The sequence below is a fragment of the Nicotiana tabacum genome, chromosome 18 (assembly GCF_000715075.1).
Source record: "Nicotiana tabacum cultivar K326 chromosome 18, ASM71507v2, whole genome shotgun sequence".
NCBI classification, from domain to species: domain Eukaryota; kingdom Viridiplantae; phylum Streptophyta; class Magnoliopsida; order Solanales; family Solanaceae; genus Nicotiana; species Nicotiana tabacum.
Genome location: NC_134097.1, coordinates 88,008,603 through 88,018,278, shown reverse-complemented (window position 1 = coordinate 88,018,278; position 9,676 = coordinate 88,008,603).

Below are 9,676 nucleotides of genomic sequence, written 5' to 3'. Positions count from 1 at the left end.
CTTTTGGTTTGCATTGTCTTTTACTGTAGCATTTATGAAGTTAAACTGACACACGTCCTTTACACTGGACACACCAACTGAAGGAACTTTAAGAATTTCTCCAAGCAACTTTACATCGAACACGATATCTACTCCATTCACCAAAGCACAAATATGATTAGTCTCAACGGGAAAGAGGCTAGCAAAAAAGCTTTGTACCTCATCCTCATATGCCTTAGGTGCATCTATTTGGAATAGGTGCTCCCATCGTTGAAACTCAACCATTTCAAGAATTTGTCGCATACTAGCTATCTCAGAGATTGCTGGGTCAAACATACAACCCAGCAGAACCTTTTCGTGCCTTAGGCGTTCTGAACCAAGGCTGACTTCACTTCTCATCCTCTTCACAGAACCAGGTTCCTGAACAATTTCAGACTTTCGTTTGCCGGACTTCCCACCACTTGATTTCTCTTTTCCCTTGGATTTGACTAACACATCCTCATCAGACATCGACAACTTACTCACAGCATCCTTGAACTTGGAACTAGGGGTTGAAACTCTTTCTACTGAAGCAGGCTTCTTCTTCTTCTGGGACCGTCTCACTAATGAACTAAGTTCATCTGGTGTTTCCTCTTCCACCTCTACCATAGGGATCGCCTTATCACTTACGGGCACACCATCTTTCACCAGCTTCCTCATTTGATTCTTACTACTTTTTCTGCTCTTTTGAAGGGCAGATTCGTAGGCCACCTTAGCTTGTAACCTGGTAGTGAGTCGCTTGATGGAAGACTTAGGAGTGGACACCACCCTTCGTTTAACTATGAACGCATCAGGAGCTAGGTCATCTAAATCCTCCTCATCACTGGACCTCATCTCAGGTACCTGTCTGTCCAAAGGCACAACAGCGAATGTAGGAACAAAACTGTCCGGGGAATGAGAACCCTGACCTGGGTCCTCTGGAGAGGGATCAGGTTCCTCATGTGAGGGCCCGTTAGCTTCTACTAGTGCAGCGCCTTCAACAGTTACAATAGACCCTTTGTCCCTCATACCCTGCACTGCATTTTTCTGAGAGATGATCTAATGCAGTACACCATCAGCAGATACCACAAAGATGGTTACAACCTTTTCTTCCTCAATCGCCACTGGTGCTACCACAGAATCTGTAGCAACAATGGCGGAACCCTCTGTGACCTTAAGGTTTTGACCTTGTTCTCCACTTGTTCTTTGGTTAGTGGGAACAACAAAAGATAGAGAGGTCGAATCAACAATTTTAGGAGTTTCTGAGATGGAGAGAGACGGAGAATCTGGGTGAGGTGTGATTTTAGCGGGAAGGGTAAGAGTGGTTAAAGAGGGCTCAGTAGGGGCGGAGGACTCCATAGGTTTTTCATTAACAGGTATGAATAACGCAGGGAGGTCGGAGTTTGTATCAGCCATTGGAAAGATGGAACGAAGGTGCTTTGGGAAGTTCTAATAGAGGACTTATGGTTTGTGGAGAACAAAAGGTTTTTATTAAGAATGGATAATTATGAAAAGAGAGATAGGGACCAGTTCTGAAATGGCGGTTGGGCATGGAGAAGTGCAACGTTTCAGAGGGAGATGGAACGATTTGAAGTGAAGAGACATGACAGTAGAGTCTGAAAAGTTGGATGACATGGCAGTTCTGTTTTGTACCTTTTTAAGACGTGTATTAAAAAATGCACAGAACTACTAACCTTTGGTACAAGAACCAGGTTCTTGACCTGTTATTTGAAAGTATCAATCCTCTTTTATCATCCATGCACTGCATCTATAGCTTTTATACTCATAATGCGTGTTTACCTTCAACGGTATTGAAGTGAGTTAGACATGGCCAGAAAACACTTTTAGCCAATTTTTCTTGAAGGTGATTTTCATAGCCAAATAATGAGGAATCAGGTTCTAAATTGGGCTTTAAAAGCCCCAACTTCACTCTGTTTATTTCAAATATTCCCTACTTAATGCCTTGGTAAGATGTCTGTGATTTGATATTCTGTGCTACAGATCTTCATACAGATCAACCCTTTCTCCACATTGTCCCTCAGAAAGTGATGCCTCACATTAATATGCTTGGTCCTTTTGTGTTGAACTGGATTCTTGGCCATGTTGAGTTCACTGGTGTTATCATATAGAAGGGGCACACTCTCAGTGAGTACCCCAAAGTCCTCCAGTTGCTGCTTGATCTATAAAAGCTATGCACAGTGGGATGCTGCGGCTACATATTCTGCTTCAGTTGTTAAAAGAGCCACTGAGTTTTACTTCCTTGTGCCCCAAGAGATGAGACATGAACCTAGGAAGTGAGCCATTCCAGAAGTGCTTTTCTTGTCCACAAGATAACCTGCATAGTCTATATCAGCATATCCAATGAGATTAAAGCTGTCACCTGAGGGATAATAAAGGACCAGGTCCTATGTTCCTTTAAGATAACTCAAAATTCTTTTGGCTGCCTTCAAATGAGATTCCTTGGGATTTGATTGAAACCTTGCACATAGCCCCACACTGAAGCCAATATCAGGTCTACTGGTAGTAAGATAGAGAAGAGACCCAATAATGCCTCTATACATGGTTTGATTCACAGGAGGCCTAGTTTCATCCATGTCCAGTCGAGTGGCCGTAGAAATAGGAGTATCTATCACTTTTGATGCTTCCATGTCAAACCTCTTCATAAGCTCTCTGATGTATTTTTATTGATAAATAAATGTACCCTTTGGGGACTGTTTTACTTGAAGACCCAAGAAGAAGTTCAGTTCCCCCATCATACTAATTTCAAACTCACTTCCCATGAGTTTTGCAAATTCTTCACACAGAGAATCAACTGCTGCCCCAATAATGATATCATCAACATAGACCTGAAAAATGAGCAGGTTCCTTCCACGTTTCTTTAGGAATAGGGTGTTGTCAATTTTCCCTCTTTTAAAGCCATTTTCCAAGAGGAACTTTGACAGCCTTTCATACCAAGCTTGAGGAGCCTGCTTCATCCCATACAATGCTTTATCTAGTTTAAACACATATTCAAGGTGTTCATGACATTCAAACCCTGGAGGTTGCTTCACATAGACTTCTTCCTTAAGAAGTCCATTCAGAAATGCACTTTTGACATCCATTTGGAACAAGGTGACTTCCATATGAGATGCAAAAGCGATTAGAATTCTAATAGCTTCCATGCGAGCGACCCGAGCAAACGTTTCATCATAGTCAATCCTTCCTCCTGATTGTAGCCTTGAACCACTAGCCTGGCATTGTTCCTTATGGTATTCCCATGTTCATCAAGCTTGTTCCTGAATACCCACCTGGTTCCTATAATGGTTCGACATGAGGGTCTAGGTACCAGGTGCCAGACATTGTTCCTTTCAAACTAAAGTAACTCGTTTTGCATGGCTGTAATCCAATCTCTATCTTTCAAGGCTTCCTTGATATTCTTTGGTTCTATTTGGGAGAAGGTTGAGAAGGAAAGTGAATTTCTGGCTTTTGACTTGGTTTGTACTCCAGAATCTAGAGGGTAATTATGTTGTTAAGAGGATGAGAGCTTTTGTGTCTCCAGTTAGACGTCTGAGGTTCATTTAGAGAGAATGTGGGTACATTTGATTGGTTTTCCTGAGTTCTTCTCTCAGGTGCTAGTGGAGTACCCTGAACTGCATCAACCATTCTTTCTTCAGCTTCAGTGGTTGTAATTGAAGTACCTGATTCCATTGAAGATGAGACAGTATTGTCTTCACTCATCTCTTTTACTTGACTCATTATATCTGCCTTTCCATTTGTCATGTCAATGACTTCACCAGGGACTAGTAAGGGTTCTCCATCTTGATCTTCTTCAGCATTCTTCTTATAGGATGGATAAGACTCATAAAAAATAACATGAATACTTTCCTCAACACATTGAGTCCGTTTATTATATATCTTGTACGCTTTGCTTTAAGAAGAGTAGCCTAGAAATATTCCTTCATCACTCTTGGCATCGAATTTACCAAGCTGATCCTTTCTATTATTGAGAACATAGCATTTGCACCCAAATTTCTTAGGTGAGTCAGCTTGGTTTTCCTTCCATTCAGCAGCTCGTATGGGGTTTTGTTCAGGAGGGATCTAATCATGCACCTGTTCATCAAGTAGCAGGCAGTGTTGACCGCTTAAGTCCAGAAGTTATTTGCAATTCCACTATCGATTAGCATTGTTCTTGCCATCTCTTACAGAGTTCTGTTCTTTATTTTCACTACTCTATTTTGCTAAGGAGTTCTGGGAGCTGAGAAGTTGTGGGTGATGCCATTTTCATTGCAGAACTCATCAAATTTGGCATTGTCAAATTCTGTTCCATGATCTGACCTAATGCATGCGACTCTAGACTCCATCTTCACCTGGATTTTCTTCACAAAGGCCACAAATACCTCAAAGGTTTCATCTTTAGTTCTAAGAAACAGAGTCCATGTGAATCTGAAGTAGTCATCCACTATTACAAAAATGTATCTTTTTCCTCCTCTACTTTGCACTCTCATAGGACCACATAAGTCTATATGCAAAAGCTCTAGTGGCTTTGAGGTTCTCACATCCCTTTTAGACTTAAAAGAGGACTTCACATGTTTTCCTCTAGCACATGCATCATAGATTTTTTGCACCTTGAACTTTGAAATGGGCAGACCATGGACCAGATCCTTCTAAATTAGTTTGTTTAGAAGAGAAAATCTTGCTGCCCCCGTCTTCTGTGCCATAATTCAGCATCATCATCAACAACTTTCAGACAACTCAGATCACCACTTTGTAAGGACTCGAAATCAGCAACATAGATGTTCTTGTATCTTTTGGCCACAAGTACCACTTCACCAGTTACCAGATCAGTAACTGTACATATCTTGGACAAGAATTACACCTTGTTTCCTTTATCACAGATCTGAGAGACACTCAACAGACTATACTTATGGCCATTGACATAGTACACATTTTCAATAGAATGAGTGAGTGACTTCCCGACTTTTCCAACTCCAAGAATGTACCCCTTTTTCCCATTTCCAAAGGATACACTCCCTCCTTGCAGGGCTTTTAGTGAAAGAAAGTTCATGGTATTCCCAGTCATGTTCTTTGAACACCCACTATCCATGAACCATTGTTGACCGCTTCCTTTCACTGTTCCTGCACAAGAAGATCAAGAGTTAGTTTTAGGAACCCAAGAAAATTTGGGTCCCTTGTAGTAGGAAAGAGGATGAATAAGAGTTCTCTTAGTCCATGCAGGTAATGCGCACTTTTGTGAGTGGAACCTGGTCCCTCTTTTGTAGTCACTTTTTCAGTAAACACTTTGTTTTTCTGAGCAGATTGAACGCTGGCCTTGAAATTTTCTTTGAAGTGCCCATTGTTCCCACAGTGGGTACAAAGCTAGTTATCAGAAATAGTGACGTACTTGCTGTAAGGGTTGTAAGGAGTTTTCTCCCTTTGGAACCCTATTCCCTGCCGGTTTCCATCATTATTAGTGTACATGGCAGTGATAGCTTCTGAGGACCAGGTCCACTTTAGGAACTTTTCAAGATCATTTTTACTCTTTCCAGATCAGTTTAGAGCTGCTTGTTTTTCTCAGTTTCAACACACATCCTAGTTCTCACAGCTTTCAACTCATTTTCAAGCCTAATGTGTTCCTCACTAGCTATCTCTTTTCCTTTTCCAAAATTTCCAGGTTTTGAATTAGTCCCTGGTCTCTCTATTTTTCCCCTTAGGTCTGCAATTACTGCCAAGAGATCATTTCTTTCTTCTTTGAAGTTTTCAATGGTTTCCTTATGGTCAATAACTACTGCCACTAAGTCATCTCTAGTTTTTTCATCTTCTCCTAGTTCTAAGGTCAAGGAATCCCTATCCTCCACAAGCCTATGATAGGCATCAATCAATACACTAGCTAAAGACATGAGTTTCTTAAGAGAGTAGGATTTCAGATTTCTCTAAATATCTCTGAAATTTACCTCCTTGTTGTCATCATCTTCATCATCATCTGATTGGACCATCAAAGCAAAAGTTGAGTCATATTCATTTTCCTTGCCTTCAACTTCCATCATGGAACTATCACCAGCATTAGTTTCATCTTCAGACTCACCAGAGGAATCTCCCCATGCTACAAGAGCCTGTTTCATCACATTGTCAGCAGATCTCTTTCTTTTGAAGTCCTTGAAAGGAACCGGGTTCCTCTTAGCTGCTTTTTCAGGGTTGTTCTTGGAGAATTCTTGCTTCAAGAGAGGACAGTCTTTGATGAAGTATCCAGGTTTTCCACACTTATGGCAGAGATTATAGTTTTTTGGTTTGCTAGAGCTGCCTCTTTTTAGTATTTCTCCATTTCTTCCGAGCATCTTCTAAAATCTTTTGGTTAAGTAAGCCATGTCACTGTCTTCCTCACTTGAGTCATTGCTATCAGCTTTGAGTACCAGGTTCTTTTCTTTCTTTGGTTCTCTTCTTTCACTGTCTATCTTCATTTTTATCTCGTAGGTCTTTAAATTTCCAACCAGCTCTTCTATGATCAGCTCCTGCAAGTCCTTTGATTCAGTAATAGCATTCACCTTGCTTTCCCAAGGGCTAGGCAGAATAGTGAGGATTTTCCTCACTATCTTATTTCTAGGAATGGTTTCACCAAGTGAGTGTAACTCATTTATGATGGAAGTGAATCTTGTGTGCATATATTGAATAGATTCATCATCCTTCATCCTGAAGAGTTCATACTCGGTAGTGAGCATATCGATCTTAGACTGTTTTACTTGGGTGGTTCCTTCATGGGCTATTTGCAAAGCTTCCCATATCTCCTTAGCAATGTCTCAATCGAAGATTCTAGTATATTCTTCAGGTCATATTCCACATACCAGAATCTTCTTGGAACAAAAATTCTTCTCCATAGCTTTCCTATCTGCGTTGGTGTATTCTTTACTGGTTTTTGACATTGAAAATGGAAGTTCTTCCAGTACCTTTGTTGGAACATAAGGACCATCACATATGACATCCCATAACTCAGAATCCTCAGCCATGATAAAATCATGCATTCTTATTTTCCACCACCCAGAGTATTGTCCATTGAACCTGGGTGGTCGGTATGTAGATTGACCTTCTTCAAAATTTGGTGGAGCAGTCATAAGGATCCTTCCTAGGTGTTAGCCTGATAGGAGGAACCCAGTATGATACCAATTGTTAGTTTGTATTAGTCCACCAAATAGTAGAGTACCTGGTCCACTATGAGGTTATACTGAGGATGCTAGTAAAACTGTAAGTAAATGAGACACAAGATTTTTAGGTGGAAAAATCCCAACTCAAGGGGACAAAAACCACGACCTACACTGTAGGCTTTCAACTTCACTAACTTGTAAACACCTATTACAAGCCACTTTGTAATAACTCTATTACAAAGGATTCAACTCAACTAACTTGTTGTACTCTCACCACAAGCCACTTTGTCGCTCTAGTTACAAAGACTTTAACTAACTTGTGTTACTCTCACCACAAGCCACTTTGTCACTCTCTAGTTACAAAGACTTTAACTTATGACTAAACCTAGTCACAACATAAACTCAGAGAGTTTACGGATTTTATAAGAGGGTTCCTAATCAACGCTTTTAGCTAAATAGTTTAGGAGATACAATAAGAACAATCACAAAGTTACAACTCAACTAAGGACAACAAAATACTAACTTTAGGAACTGAAATGTTCAAGTGATGTTTTCTCTATTTTGCAAAAAGCTTGAATGAGGAACCGAAAAGATCAAGTGATATTTTGATATAAACTCATTGTTGATACACCTTGATGACATCACTTGAAATGATGTAAGCACTTTAGTTGGTCAAGGAATAAGTGGGCACTGGAAATAGTGCAGTGCAGGCAGAAATAGTACAGGCGGTCACTTCGCTTCCAACTGTGTCCAATTGACTTTGTACTGCTATGAGGGAACCACAAGGGTATCAGGTCCTTGTTTGGTTCCCTATCTTCTGAAGCTATAGCATTTCACATTTAGCTGGAATCCGTTAACTTGCAGTATCGTCCATGTGTGTCAGGTTCCCTATCTGGTCCTTGACAGTAAGTTTGTTAGATCATCAAAACACAAGGCAAGGACATTGAAAACCTATCATATCCCAGTATCAAAAGAAAGCCATGTTAACTCACATCAGGAAACAAAATAACATTTAGATATGGTAGGGAAACAAAATTTTGATAACTACCCTAGAGTCAAGTAATCACTGAAAGAATATGGAATCAAGTGAGCCAAAGACATACTGAGAAACATATTAGCAGGGAAGCAAGTCACAAATTGTTACAAATATGAAGCAGTCATTGCAGGAACTCAAAGTAGAGTAGGAAAACAGACTCAAGTTGATCAATAATGTAGACATTCAGGTATTGACCAGTAGACTATTATGAACTTAAAAGATTCAATGCAAGTGCAAAACTAACAAAGTTGCATACAGGAGCAGTCCAGAATGCATTAGCTAAACAAATTTAAGAGGGTTCAGATTATTCAAGTTAGGCGTGAACAATCTCAGAACTAGCAGCATTAGGTGAAGTTAAAATACTAAAGAGACTTAAAACGAGTGCAAAGTTAAAAGAGTCACGTATAAAAATAACCCAGAAAAACATTAGGCCATGAACTTCAGAGATGAGAACATATGCAAATCATAGAAACATAAGAACGAAATTTCAAAGGTTCAATAGCTCACCAGTTAAGCGAAAAATAAGAAAGAACAATGTCCACAATAGCAAGAATCCAAAATTTCTGGCCTTGGCTTTTAGCCGGCCGAGAACTAGAAAATAGAATAAGAATATAAGGGAACAAAAAGTAGTAACTTCAGTTTTTTAGTAAACATTAACGATTCGAGTCCTCCTTAAAGGGGAATGGGGATGGGCTTATATAGTAGTAGAGATTGAACGAGTAAACAAGGAAAATTGTAAAATCAAACACAAATAAGGAAACCATAACATGCAGAATCAATAAAATCGGACTTAGAAAAAAAGGTAAATCCTAATTTTAGGGTAAACAAATATTAACAAAATATAACAAAAATTGGTCACACTATAGAATACAGGACGGACATGGTCATAATAACACTTAAAATCAGAGAATCGAACAAATTTTGGTTCGATCTGAATAGATATGAAAACCCTAATTTAGGGTAAGTAAGAATCAACAAGAGATACAGAAAATAATCGTGCTTACAAAGAGCAAATGATGAACATAGACGGAATAAACAGAAAAGTCAAGGATTTGAACCAACTTTGGCATACAAGATCTGCTTTTCATGTTTAGGCAAACAATATAGAGAAGGACCCAGTACCAGGGAGAGGTCATATATGGCAAGGATCGGTTATGGAATCCCATATTAAGTGGGATCATGAGAGATTTTAGGGGGCAACGGCTTTAGGGTTTGAAGAGGGAGAAGGGAGATGAGAGCAAATGAGGGCGGCGGGTCTCTATGTAATGGGGTAGGGTTTCTTGGGTTAGGGTATTTAAACGGAGAGGAAGGATGTGGGCCGTTGATCTTTCAAGATCAACGGCTGGGATTTAAAAATGAACATGGTGGGTTAAAATCGAACGGGTACTGACCGAGTTGAGTATGGTTTGGGTTAGGGGTTATTGGACCAGTGTATGGGGTAGTTGGGCTGAGGTTTGGGTAATTTTAGGTCTAAAAATAGGTTTAAAATTAGGCTATTATTTAAATACATAAAATTTAACAAAATAATTAA